The sequence below is a fragment of the Equus caballus genome, chromosome 2, assembly GCF_041296265.1.
Source record: "Equus caballus isolate H_3958 breed thoroughbred chromosome 2, TB-T2T, whole genome shotgun sequence".
NCBI classification, from domain to species: domain Eukaryota; kingdom Metazoa; phylum Chordata; class Mammalia; order Perissodactyla; family Equidae; genus Equus; species Equus caballus.
In genome coordinates, this window is record NC_091685.1 from 125,508,429 (window position 1) to 125,523,440 (window position 15,012).

At 38.7% G+C, this 15,012-nt stretch overlaps 1 protein-coding gene across 5 annotated transcripts in view; it reads right to left on the reverse strand.

Annotated features, from left to right (window-relative positions):
• Nucleotides 1–15,012, reverse strand: part of TET2 (tet methylcytosine dioxygenase 2) — a 116,830-nt gene that overhangs the window by 82,468 nt on the left and 19,350 nt on the right. The window lies entirely within an intron of this gene.

The following is a 15,012-nucleotide window of genomic DNA, read 5'->3' on the forward strand; positions in this document are numbered from 1 at the left end:
GGCACCTACATCTGTTACGAAAGCTATTATGTAGAGTTTAAAAGAGTTTTGATGCCCATAATTGGATATTTCCACTACACCTGTTAAAAAATTCAGGGGTAGAGGATCTTTCTCAAAGCAATGAAAGTCCCAAATGCAGCATAACAACACTGTCTGATATTTGTGGAGCTCTTGGCCATGCCCGGGCATCTCTGCCTGCATCAGGTCCTCATGTCTCAACCGTGGTGGTCAATCAGCTGGGACCTGCCGGCTTATACTACTCCACCTGCTGCACCCGACGGTCCTCAAACTTGGTTGTATCAGGACGGCCGGGGTGTGAAGTGGAGGCCTCGTGCTCAGAGATTCTGATTTGTGGGCTGAAATGAAACCTTATTCCCCAGGGGACTCTAAGGTGTGGCCAGGATTGAGAATAATTAGCTTAAGCCCTTGCGTTTGTTGACGTGTAGCACTAATGACTCATAGATAGTGAAGGTTTCCTTAGAACATATTGTATCAAGGCGATTGCCAAGTGCTATGGAAAAGGTAAAGCCTCATAACATGTGGGGCTGTGTTGGGGCTTTCATTTAGCTGGCGAGACTGGACACATCCCTTAAAAAGATCTAGGAGATACATACTTTATAATAAATAACCAAAGTAAGGCTTCACCAAAGATGCAGTGAAAATCTTGGAGGCTACAAAAAGTAGAGATGACCATGCACTGAAATAAGGGAGAAAGTTTCATGCATGAGGAGCTCAGAAGACTGAGCTCTAAGGGCAAGGTGAAATTCAGAGGGAGGGGAAGGGGAGGGAGCACTCTTTTCAGGCAAAGACAGCTGCAGGAGCATCACGGCAAACAGAGGGAGGCTAACAAGCCCTTTCTGACTGAAGGATTTCTATAAAGGAGCATGAGGAGAAGAGGCAGATTTGAGCCAGAATGTAAAGAGCAGAGCATTGGTCAAATGCAAATGAGTTGGGCCGTTTTCGGGAATATCTGGAAATAGTATCTGGAATAGTGTTGGAAGCTGTTGAGGACTCACGTCCCGAGGGGTCTCAGTAAATCTACTGGTTTCTTAGTAAATGCCAGACACTGCGCCACACGCTCTATGTATGCTACCTCATTTAATACAAACATCTGGTGAGATGATTATTATTATTCACATTTTGCAGAGTTGGAAGGGGGGTCACTTAATTTTCTCAAAGTTACAGAGCTAGAAATAGTAAGCTGAGCCTAGGGCATGCTGTTTCATGAGCATGGCATCCTAAAAGTCATGTCTGAAGATTCGGGGTTTTTAAAAATTAAGATATAATTCACACATCATAAAATCCATTCTTTCAAAGTATACAATTCTGTGGGTCTCTGTATATTAAACTTGTGCTATTATTGCCACTATCAAATTTCAGAGCAATTTCATCACTCCCAAAATAAATCCAGTACCCATTAGGAGTCAGTGCCTCATGCATCTTTCTTTCAGAGAATTCCTTTCTACCTCTATGGATTTGCCTAGTCTGGATATTTCAAATAAATGAAACCATGCAAAATTTGGCTTTTCTTGTCTGCTTTCTTTCATTTAGCATGTTGTCAAGCTTCATCTATGTTTTCGTGTGTATCAGTAGTCCGTTCCTCTTTTTACAGCTGAGTAATATTCCACTGTATAGATACATAAAACTTTCGTCATCTATTGTGATGGATATTTGGGTTATTTTTACTTTTTGGCTATTATAAATAATGCTGCTATGAACATTCATTTATAAGTCTTTTTACATTGTGGTGAAATATATGTAACATAAAATTTACCATTTTAACCATATTTTAAGTGTACAGTTCTGTGGCATTAAGCACATCCATACTGCTGTGTAACCATCACCACCACCCATCTCTAAAACTTTTTCATCTTTTCAGACTGAAACTCTGTGCCCATTAAACAGTAACTCCCCATTCTCCCCTCCCCCAGGTCTCCGGCAAACACTCTTCTACTTTTTGTCTCTACGAATTTGACTATTCTAGCTAACTCATATAAACAGAATCATATAATATTTGTCCTTTTGTGTCTGTCTTATTTCACTCAGCATATGTCTTCCAGCTTCATCCATGTTGAAACATGTGTCACAATTTCCTTCCTTTTCAAGGCTGAGTAGTATTCCATTGTATGTATACACCACACTTTGTTTATCCGTTCATTGATTGATGGACACGTGGGTTGCTTCTACCTTTAGGCTATTGTGAATAAAGCTGTTTTGAACATGAGTGTTCATTATGTATAAGTTTTTGTGTGGACATATGTTTTCAATTCTCCTGGGAATGGAATTCCTAGGAGGTGAATTGCTGAGTCAAATGGTAATTCTGTTTAATCTTTTGAGAAACTGCCAAAACTGTTGTGCAAAGTGGCTATGCTCTTTTACATTTCCATCAGTAATATATGAGGGTTCCAATTTTTCCACATCCTCGACAACACTTGTTATTGTCTGTTTTTTATTGTACAGCCATCATAAGAAGTATGAAGTAACAGAAGTTTTGGTGTGACAAATTATGACTTGCAAGTTATTGGCTTATTGCAGTAGTTCAGAAGGAAAGTGAGAAGAGTCTGAACAGGAGGGTGGCAGAGGAAATGAAGTAAAATGATCAGGCAGGGAAATATCACCGATTGAGAAATGGGAGATACTAATAACCCTCTCGATGTAGAGAGAAAAGAAAGACTCAATTATAGTAATAAAGCTTTGCATCTGGTTGCCTGGAAGAATGATAGTTATTAATCAGAGAAATAGACAATTCTAGGAAGGAATCTGAAATGACAAAATAAATTCTTGACATGATGTATTTGAGGAATCTATGTATTCCAAATGAATAGTTATCAGGCAGGCAAAGTTCAGGAGGTCGGGGTTGGAGACAATGAAAGATCTCGTGTGTTTAGAAGCATTGGTAAGACTAGAAGAGGGTCAGTGTCCGGATACACTTGGAGTCCTAAGCCTGGGTTAGCATCTTAGGGACACACTGAGGAAGGCAGACCAGCAGAACTGTACACTCACCTTCCTGTCTTCCCTCCAAAACAGTAAAACAAAACTTGAATAGTGAAAACATATTCTTTCCACTCAGAGTTTTAAGAGAATGTTGGCTGTAAGGCCCTTGATTGGTAGCAGATCTTTAGACTTTGGGACGACCAGGAGAGTGGTGCCGATGCCTCACTGTGGTCTGAGCAGGCTTAGAGGGACTGCCCTGGAAGCTGGCCCAGGACGGGGAGTCCGGAGGAAACGGTGTCACCTCAGGCAGATATCTGGTCGGCTGGGAACCAAGCTGGCAGACTACTCAGGAGAAAGACAAACTTCCAGTTTTCTATCACTCAAGCAGCCCCGCAACGAGAAGAAGCCATCCCCAGCCAATAACTTGTACACCCGCAAGAGACCGCCGTCTCCTGTTAGAACACAGCTCCTCAGTGGTCAGTGACCCTGGCTTTGTTCAGTTTGGGAAAATCCTCAATCTGATAACATTCAGGAATCAGTACAACGATAACTCATGTGCTTGCTACCTGCTTTGGAAGAGAAGCTTAATGATACTAGGAACTAGAATGAAAGCTTAGGAGCACATTTAAATATTCTCACTCGCACATACATCTACATTTTTAACTGAATGAAATAAACCTCACGGTCAAAGCTGCAATCTTTCTGAGGATAATGTGATGCCAACATAGATTTTTCTTTGTTTCCCTAAATTGAAGCCTTTTCTGGTAATATTTTATCTTCTTCAACTATTCATTGTGCTTTAATAGGATAGTATCCACATTCTGCAATATTTTCCAGATTGTAGATGAAAAAATAACACTAACAACAAAAATGGCTAAGATTTATTAAATGCTTTCTTGGCCATTCTATCTTCAAACACTACCAGTCATGACCTTGGCACACCTTGTGGGCACAGGGCTGCCTGAGCCCATGGTTCCTCCAACATACATCAGGGCTCCACTGGTCCACGGGAGACTCAGTGAAGAAAAAAATCCCACTTTAGTGAAGGTAGATTATTCTATATTTCAAACCCTAGAAGATGACACTTTCTCTCAAAGACAAAACTTCTCTCTACAGCCAGTCACTCCTCCTATAAGCATGTGTTCATAAATCCAGGCTGTGTATCGTACATAGAAATCTTTCTTTGGGGCCTTAAATAAATTCTGCTCTCAGTGGATGGATCCATCACTGATCAGAAGTCACTGAATACTTCTGGCCCAAACGGGACCATGTTCCTCCTGCGGGATCTGGTCCTTCCTCCCCCTCCGTGCGGCTGGCCCACCCTCCCTGAGCCCCTCTCCACAGCTCCCCAGCAGGAGGTGCCTCCTGGCAGCCCGGCTGCAGCCTCGGCTGCCTCCCTGCTTCGTGTGCTCCTCCTCCAGGTCCAAATGGGGTCAGGCTGCAGTTCACACAACAGCAGGTTCCTGACCTCAGCGAGACATGCCCACAAATTAGCTCTCCTCCCACTTCTCTCTGTCCCTCTCTCTCTCTCTCACGTACACACACAAGACCTGTTTCTGCAAGTAAATGCTCCCAGCTGCCCGGTGCCCGAAGGCAAGTGCTGTTTCAGAACGTCAGCTACCTGGCAGCAACGGCCGTCCTACTAGTACTCAAAAAAGTCTGTACACAGGAGTTAAAGCTCTAAGAAGAAAACTAAAGGACGTCCCCTGTGTATTTACTCCCTGCTTTTCCTGACACAGACCAAGTGGAGACTCCAAAGAAAATTCAGTAAGTGTGTACAGAACAAATTCCACTAAGAGAAAAACAAATATACGCCAAACCAGGTTGTTTCTAATCAACAATCTTTATAGAACGAGAGCTGCCAAGCAAAGCTGAAGTACCAGGCAGCAGTTACAAGCCATTTGGCAGAGTATGCCCACTGCACAAAGAAATTATTTAAGAACTACACACAGGAATGAGGAGGTGCAGGTATAAATTCACTGGGCATTGTGTGTGGATTATCAAACCAAATTACATACCTTCCAGAAACAAACAAACAAAAAATTATGAGGGAATATTTTTAAAAACCAAGACAGAAAACCCACATTAGAAAAAACATTGAGTAAAAATAAAGCAGAAAAACCATATATAAGCTCCTGCATCTGAAACACAAGGCATTTCTCTGACTCTCCGAGGCTGTGAGCACTTGACCTCTTTGCTCAGAGGCTGGGCTGTTACAAAGCAAAGGAGGTGTGCCCAACACTCAACTCCAAACAGCCAGCAGACGATATGGTTTATTTTCATCCATGAAAACAGGAAACAAAATTCTCTACAACAGAATCGCCATTCCTAATGCCCAGACACTTTGGGGATCCCTTCTAGAAACTCCACCTAGTAGAGGAGAGGACAGGCTGAAGAAGAGTACATGCACTGACATTAATGGTACATCTGCTTTTTCCTTTTTCTCCACACAAGGAATTGTAGGTATGGACGATTACATTTATAAGGTTGACTGCAGGACAGAAATTCTACTGGGAGCTAGGTTTTGAGTTGAACCTCAGAAGAAACTGCTCTCCCATAACTCTCATAAACCCATGAGCAAACTAAGGAAGCAGGCAGGTAGAGAAGATAACCAAGCTACAAGCCCACCTCAGGCTCTAATTCTGACGCTAACCCTCCATAACAGTGTGATGTGGAGCTGCTCACGAAGGGTTCTGAGGACTGCAGCAGTCTACCAAATGTGGGGCTGTGCCATCTCTGTTCCAAATGAGGCTTAAGCCTTTATGATCCTATGACTTAGATACCGTTCAATTTGATACAGATGGAACAAATACATACATAGGAAAAAGAAGTATTGTACAAATGAACAAGGTGTAAAACATGAGCAAAAACGTATTGGTAGAATTATCCCAATTTAAATACACTTACATGATGATAAAACTTTATGATGAGTAATCCTTCAATTGCAATACGTAACTGTAACTGATAGTCACAATGCTCACTATTGATTCCAAAGAAATTTTTACAGCATATATTCTACTCCTTTAGATTTGGAATTTCCTCTTATAAAGTAGTGTAATGGATTTTTCAGAGTAATGAGGCTCCTCCATGGTTCATTTAGACTGAATTGCTAATTACATCCATTTGTGACAGCCATAGGTTGAGGATCAATAACCTGGTAGACTGTAAGTGCTTTTTAAAAAACTGCTTCAGATCTCAAGATTAACCTAGATATTTTAAAAATGAGTCATTTTTTCCTACTTTTTAGGAAAATTATTAGGTATATATTAAGCCCACCTTGCCATTTCTTTAAGACAGATGGAAGGTAAAAAGAATGCATTTTTAATCATTAATTATGATATAAATTATTCATAGCCCTAAGAACATCTTCACGCGAGGATGCTGTAAGTCACATGAGGTATGTGAGCTGAGGTTTAAAGCCATTAAATTAATAACATCAGTACAAACACCAAAGGATCAATGAGAAAAGTTCTGATGCTTGATGAGATGGCAAACTGCCGATAAAATGAAATCTTATCCTATACTATAAAACTGCTAACACTTGATCTATCACTATTTTTAAAAAGCAACATTACTTCAGTTATAATACTGTCTACATTTTTCATTCTAAAAATCTAAATAAGAAAATTTCATCAAATCTTATTTCCAATAAAAAGGCAAAGGAAAGAGAGTGGAAAACTCCACAAGTTTTCCCAAAATCCTAATTTTATCTTGTTCCTTAAAATGGAATATTACACTGAAAATATTTCAGAAGATATAGGAAAACTCCAGTTATATTTACCTGGATTGTTAAAGAAAAATTATCTATTTTGTAAAATTGGAAGTGTCATTAACGTGACATAAAATACTTCTATCATGAGATATTCTTAAAAACAGGTTAGTAAATATCAAGACAAAATATTGATGGTCCTCTTGCCGTACACACAAGTGATAAGCAAAATACTTAACAGCTGGCAAGAGAAAGCACGGGTCCTGGTGCTGGAGGGGGGTCCCGGAGGCCACCGCCAGGCCAGGCTCTGTTGTTTCAGCTGCAGGATTGCAGGGAGGTCCAGTGTGTCTTGGGCAGGTAGCCTTGGCTTAGGGCAGCAGAATTCTCTGGCCCCTTGGAAACATTTTAGTAAGCATCAGCATGGCCACACTCACCCACACCTGCCACGCCTCAGCTCTGGCTGTTCGTGTGATTCCTGAATAAGGGCTAAATAAAGGCATTGAGTAATTGCTAAACGTCTTTGCAAATCTGTCACTTGCTATTGGAGAAAATGTAACTATTAACATTGGCAGTAGCTGGAAAGCAACATCATGGGTGAAATTTGATGGAAGAAATAAAAATGTAAGTAGGAAAGATTCTTTTAAATTTTCAAAATTATACATGAAAATTGTATTAAAATTTTTTATATTATTAAAATTATTTAAAAATTAAAATATGAGGCTAAACCTTCAAGTGAACTCAAGAATGAAAAATTTAAATCTATTTCTCCCTAAATAAAAAAGACATTAAGTATAAAAAGCTGTAAATTCAATCACACTCAAGACCAGAGAGTCATAAATAAATGAGAAATCCAAAAGATATTGTAATAACAAAATTTTGACACATTTTTCATAAAATTATCATTTTCATATTAAACTAGACTTTCATATGATAAATTTCCTGGAGATGGTGTACAAGTATTGCTACTTAGAAGCTGATTTCTTATGAACAAGCAAATCATAACATTGAAAAAATGGCAGCATAATTTAAAAATATTTGCTGGCATGTTACAGAGATGTAGGAGGTGGTCTACACAGAACCGCACATTAAAAAATGTTTTCAGTCGTTTTCTATGTGCTAGATCTTCTAGGCGGAACATACAAATCTACAGAGAGCAGGACTTCGCTGTTGTTGTTGACTGTCCTCTTGTTGAAAGAGATTAAAGTCACCTAGCAACCCCTGTGTTGTAGAGACCAAAATAAAAGAGCTGATCATCTCCACCAGTCCTCCTAAAACGGAAGAATTCAAGCAAATGGAAAACACTATTTGTGCTGTGGCGCTTGACACACAGCGTTCATCACATGACCCAGCAAAAACCATCAAGAAATTCCCAAGAAAAAGAAACTTCTCTAAAAGCATATATATTGTGACTAAATCAAGAGTTTACAAACACAGCCACACAGAAAGACAGACAGAGACAGAAAACATACACACTCCAAAAAAGAAAATAACAAAAGTCTTGGCAAAGAGTATGCAGATCGTAGCTTGGAGAGGGGCTGAATAATGGAAGCTTTGTTAAGGGTTTTAAAACATCGTAGGCAGAAATACAAATAAGCATAATAACGATGACTTACAGAACCAGAGGCTTTATTTTTAAACTTACTTTTGTAGAGGCAAACGAGGAATGAAAATTAAAGTAGGACAGGAGGTAGTTAAGAAAGCAGTTTCAATATGGAGGCGTAAATATGAGGAATTGAGTTATAAAGAATGATAAAAGGGAAACATCAATTAGAATGTAAAACACTTTGTGACAGTGGGATAGAGAGAAGTAAGTGGTAGCAAATATTGATATTTCAGAAAGGTAAAGGACTTTTTTCTATGTCACGATATTCCGGAGTGCAAAGAATAAGCTCTGAAATAAACACACATAACTTAGCTCCCTAATAAAACAAAGAAACTATATATTTTAAAACAAAAGAGCTCAATAATTATAGAACATGTGTGCATACATTTTATACATGTGCAAGTATCAGTAGAAAAAACAGGTATGTGAAAATATGCATTTCCTCTACGCATTAACGACTGACGTTTTGGAATGTGGTGCAGTATCTTAAGACAGCGAAAGACTAAAATCACCTTTTCCAGGTCATCATTGAGCAAAATGAAGTTTGAGGAAGAAAAGGAGCCACTGATTCTGCCTTATGAGAAGGATGTCTGGGGGAAAACCCTTCATGCCAAGCTGAGTAGGGTTCACGGGCCATGGAAATCAACGCCGAGCATCCTGATTCTTCACTGACTGAGGGGACGAGAAGCTAAGTGGAAACTAACTCTTACACTCAGAGATGTGGAAGTGTCATTTCTAAGAAAGGTCAACTGTCAGCTGACCAGAGAGGCATAACCACTCTGACCTCCAAGGATGAACCAGTAACAGAGGAGGCAGGAAGCGAACAAATGCACAACCGTTCATACACGCAAGTTATTTCAGCTCAGTAGCCGTTAAAAGCCAGATACTCTGCATGGCAGAAAAATCTTTCCTTTTGGGAGAGATGAGTAACACAGAAGAACCTAATAGTGGGATAAACTTAGTCCTCACTAGGAATGCAGCTGCTTGACACCGTAGACAGTCTTAAAGTGGGACGTCAATCTTCCTCGAACAAGTGCCACTCGAATGACTCAACACTCTAGGTTTACGCCAGGTCAGTGTACACAGGTCATCCCCGGAGCCATGAATGAAGTCATGCTTTATCAGAAAGCAGGTCAGAGGTGACGTAAATCACCTAAGTGGAACAGCTGACTGAAAATAAGTTTCTATTATAAGCAGACATTTCCTAAATGAAGAGGACATACACCTTCATTTTTGAGGAGTGATGAGGGGAGACATCTTGCATAAACCAAGCAAGACTTTTTCATCCTGAACTCTGAGAAGAGGCATGGAGTCTGCAGGTACATGAATTCGGCTTGTAGCTTTTGACATCCCATGGGCACAAGTCAATTAAATTGTGCCCATTGACTGCCCTCTGGACATCTCCTATGCCCTCCTCCACTCATCTTTTTATGAAGAACCAGTGCTAAGTGTTCACCGCAAATAAGGTTGTGGGTCAATTAAGGAAGAGATTGGGTTATTTTTCCTTAACCTCAGGTTGGAAAACCAGGCGTCAAAGAGGACTTGAATCGAGAGCACTATAGCTGCTGCCCATCAGAAAGAGAAGACAGGCTTTTAATACCTAGTTTATTTTCTTTGTATAAATGTAAGGGTTTTTTTCAGGTCTCCTTACATGTTTTTTAATGAATAAACTTTATATTTTATAGCAGATTTAGGTTCACTCTAAATTTTAGGGGAAAGTACAGGGATTTGTCATACACTTCCGTCCACACACATGCACAACCTCTTCCATTATCTTCCATTATCCCCACCAGCATGTGCATTTCTTTCCACTGATGAACCTGCATCCACATCATCACCCAGAGTGCGGAGTTTATATTAGGGCTCACTCTGGGGGCTGCACATCCTATGAATTTGACAGATGTAGGAAGTGGATCCATCATTGTAGTATATTACAGATTCGTTTCACTGCCCTAAAAATCCTCTGTATGCTGCCTATTCATCCCTTCCTACCCTGTAATCCCTGGAAGCCACTGATCTTTTTTGCTTTCTCCAGAGTTTTGCCTTTTCCAGAATGTCATACAATTGGAATAAAACAGTGTGTAGCTTTTACAGAATGGCTTATTTCACTTAGTAATATGCATTTAAGGTTCCACCATGTCTTTTCATAGTTTATTTCTTTTTAGTGCTGAATAATATTCCATTGTCTGAATACCGTAGTTTATCCATCCATTCACCTACTGAAAGGTATCTTGGTGGCTGCCAAGTTTTGGCAATTATGAAGAAAGCTGCTATAAAACATCCCTGTGCAGGTTTTCGTGTGGACATAAGTCTTCGGCTCCTTTGGGTAAATACAAGGAGTGTGATTGCTGGATTGTATGGTAAGAGTCAGTTTACTTTTGTGAGAAACTGCCAAACTTTCTTCCAAAGTGATTGTACCATTTTGCATTCCCACCAGTAACGAATGAAGAGTTTCTGCTGCCCCACATGCTCACTAACATTTGGTGTGCCAGTGTTTTAGCTTTTGGCCATTCTAATGGGTGTGTAGTGGAAACTCACTGTTGCTTTAATTTGCAATTCCCTAATGACATATGATATTGAATATCTTTTCATATGCTTAATTGCCATCTGAATATCTTTTTTGGTGAGGTATCTGTTTAAGTCTTTTGCCCATTTTTTAAATCAGGTTTTTCATTTTTTTATTCTTTTATGAGTTTGAAGAGTTCTTGGCATATTTTGGACAACAGCCCTTTATCAGATGTGTCTTTTGCAAATATTTTCTCCCAGTCTGTGGCTTATATTTTCATTCTATTGACATTGACTTTAGCAGAGCAGAGGTTTTTAATTTTCATTATTGCTTTCAAGGATCATGTCTTTAGTGTTGTACCTAAAGAGTCATCTTCATACCCAAGGTCACTTGGGTTTTCTCCTACATTGTCTTCTAGGAGTTTTATAGTTTTGCATTTTACATTTAGTTCTATGATCCATTTTGAGTTAATTTTTGTAAAGAGCATAAGGTCTGTGTCCAGATCCATTTTGTTGCATATGGATGTCTAATTGTCTCAGCACTATTTGTTGAAAAGATTGTCTTTGCTCCATTGTATTGCCTTCAGCCTTTGTCAAAGGTCAGTTCATGATATTTTGTGGGTCTAGTTCTGGGCTCTCTATTCTGTTCCACTGATTTGTCTATCCCTTCACCAATACCACACTATGTTGACTGTTGCAGCTTTACACTAAGATGTGAAGTTGGGTTGTGTCAGTCCTCCAACTTTGTTCTTCTCTTTGAATATTGTGTTTGGATATCGGGTTTTCTGCCCCTCCATATAAACTTTAGAATCCATCTGTCAATATTCACAAGATAACTTGCTGGGATTTTGATTGAAATTGTGTTGGATTTATAGATCAATTTGGGAAGAACTGACATCTTCACAATATTGAGTCCTCCTATCCATGAACATGGGCTATCTTTCATTTTTTAGTTCTTTTTTGATATCTTACATCAGAGTTTTGTAGTTTTCCTCCTATAGACCTTGTACATATTTTGTTAGATCTATACCTAAGTATCTTATTTTGGTAGACACTAATGTAAATGGCAATGTGTTTTCGATCTCAAATTCCACTTGTTCATTGCTGGTATATAGGAAAGTGATTGACTCATATATTAACCTTGTATCCTGCAACCTTGCTATAACTGCTTCTTAGTTGTAGGAGTTTTTTTGTGGATTGTTTCAGATTTTGTACATAGAACATCATGTCACCTGAGAGAAAAGACAGTTTTATTTCTTCCTCCTAATCTGTATACCTTTTATTGCCTTACCGCAGTAGCTGGGACTTCCAGTTCTGTGTTGAAAAGCAGTGGTGAGAGGAGACATCCTTGCCTTGATCCCGATCTTGGGGGGAAAACTTCAGGTTTCTTACCATTAAGCATGATGTTAGCTGTAGGTGTAAGTGTGCATTCACTGTATAAATCCCACTTGGTCGTAGTGTATAATTCTTTATGCATTGTGGGATTCGATTTGCTAATACTTTGTTGAGGAGTTCTGCATCTATGTTCATGAGAGAGATTGGTTTACAGTTTTCTTTTCTTGTAATGTCTTTGTCTCGTTTTGGTCTTAGGGAAATGCTGGCCTTGTAGAGTGAGTTAGAGAGTATTCCCTCCCCTTCTCTTCTCTGAGAGAGATTGTAGAGAACTGGTATAATTTCTTCCTTAAATGTTTGGTAGAATTCACCAGTGAACCAATACGGTTATTCATATATGTTCTAAAGTTATAGAACAAATTCAGGTCCTGGGTGAAAACAGAATTAGCATGTAAAGCTCATGTTTATAATAATTTTGTCAATGTGTATGTTGACAAGGAGATGTATGATCTTTTGAAGTCATTGCTACCTACTATTAAGAAACGATATACACTATTTTTATAGGTGTGAGTAAAAAGTTTTATATTTCCATGTATACATCTACCCTCAGTCAATATTTTGTTAAACTGAAATGCTGAAGAAGTCTCAAGGTTTTTCCTCACCAGTATTAATATCTGTTGAATTATAATCCTGTTTATACTTCAGTCTGTTAAGAAGAGTTCTCCTAAGGATATGAGCCTGATTTCAAAGATGTTTTAATTTAACACGTAATTATTATCTGAATAAATGGGCTTTTACATTCACTAAAGAGTAGAGAAAATAAATCAGTGAGTCTTTTGAATTTCCTAGTCTCATCAACTTGTCTTGTAGCGGATCCGTCATTTTCAAAACTAGACTTTATTTCCTTTACTTAGTAAAATGACTCATTATTATCTCAAGTTTTTCAATAAGCATGAACTTTTCATACAAGATTATTCCAGGAACTTATGACTTTAGTAAATTGTACACAGTAAATAGCAATTTTATGCACATTTCCTTTAGGGATTAAAGATAGGTAGACTTTTCATCCTTTGTATTGGCACACAGGAGTGAACTTCCTCTTAAGAATAAAATCTATATTCTTAAGTGGTCTGAGAAGCAGGATTCTTTTTCACATCGCCTATTCTCTGAAGGGATATTTAAAGTTTGGTTTATGGAAATAAGAACAAAGTAACTTTGCTCTCTGCTCTGTCAGATAAGCAATATTATTGCATAACAAGATAACAGCAGCATAGCCAACTTAGAAAAAAGTGTTAATTGCCCCTATCAATTTCATTACCAAAAATGTATCATCTACTAGAACACCTTTTTTTTTTTTTTTGAGGAAGATTAGCCCTGAGCTAACTACTGCCTATCCTCCTCTTTTTGCTGAGGAAGACTGCTGAGCTAACATCTATGCCCATCTTCCTCTACTTTATATGTGGGACGCTTACTACAGCATGGCTTTTGCCAAGCTGTGCCATGTCCACACCCGGGATCCGAACCGGTGAACCCTGGGCTGCCGAACAGTGGAACATGCGAACTTAACCGCCGCGCCACCAGGCCAGCCCCTACTAGAACACTTCTGATGAATACACCTTCCCTCACTGAAAGATTTTCAAGTTTTGCAATGTCAATCAGTTTCACATCTTAAGACCACTAATATTCTCACATTATGAGAAATATTGGAGAAAGTGTAAAGACAATCTGTAAGAAACCCTGAATTCAGTCTTCATAGTTCTGAAATGTTTCTCACAAACACACAGGCATTTGGATGTAATACTATTATTTTTCCTTAAAAGGAAATAACAAGTTTACTTACAAAATGCAATGAAACAAATATTTATTTAACATCTGTGATATGCTACAAATAGTAATATATAATATATATATATATATACTATGCTGAATTTGAAGTTCAGTGAAATTTCAGAAAATGTTATCTTGTCCAAGTCTTTCATTTTGCAGATGAGGAAATAGTAAGCCTCCTGCCCAGCATCACATGAAAAAGTCACAGATCTCGTTTAAAGTCAATAATGCCCTTTTGCAAATATGCTCTAATCCTGTTTGGCCTGTCTGAGAAATGCATGCTACGGTCATATGAAGGAAATGATAAGACTTGGAAGAAGATTAGAAAACAGACTTCTGAAACAGGGAAAGACAAGCATATGAAAATGAATAACACAATCTGGAAGAAAGAGCCTAATCTATTTCTGTAGGTCTCTCCCCGGGTATGAATGCTGCCTTACCTTTTTCAACATCCCAGGTAGCACACTGTCTTTTCCACTGTAAATGGGCAGACATAACACTGGCAGCAAAGATGAGCATCGTTTATCAAGAAACAAGGCAGCGGAAGAGTTCACCTTGGTAGCACCAGCATAGAATATAAGGATATCAGAAGATGCCTCGGTAAGTTATACTGTTTATTTGAAGAAGATTTATTATTATTATTATTCTCATAGTCCTGCCATTTTTAAAGAATAAAGGACTACTGGCTTCTGTTACTTGGTTATAATGGTTACATATTATTAGGTCAATAAAAGATATTAAAACTCATAAGTCAATTCTTCTCAGATTTCAGAAAGTTCTCTATATTTGGAAGAAAAGTAAAGAAAGAACTACTTTATCAATGTACTCCATTTCACCGGTATCGAGTAGAGTATTCATCATCATGGGTTTTTTATGCTACTGAATCTTTGGAATGAGAATTTTCTGAAAGTGTTGGTCACCATTCAACAAATACGGATTGTGGGTTTACAGTGTCCCAGGCACTGGGCTAGACATTGGAGATTACACTTTGAACAAAACAGAAATAGAGCTCCCATCATGGAGCTTACAAATCAAACCCAAATTCTGCTGGATTTTGAGACTTTAACAATAAAAACAATAGGAGCAGCAATAAAAATGCACT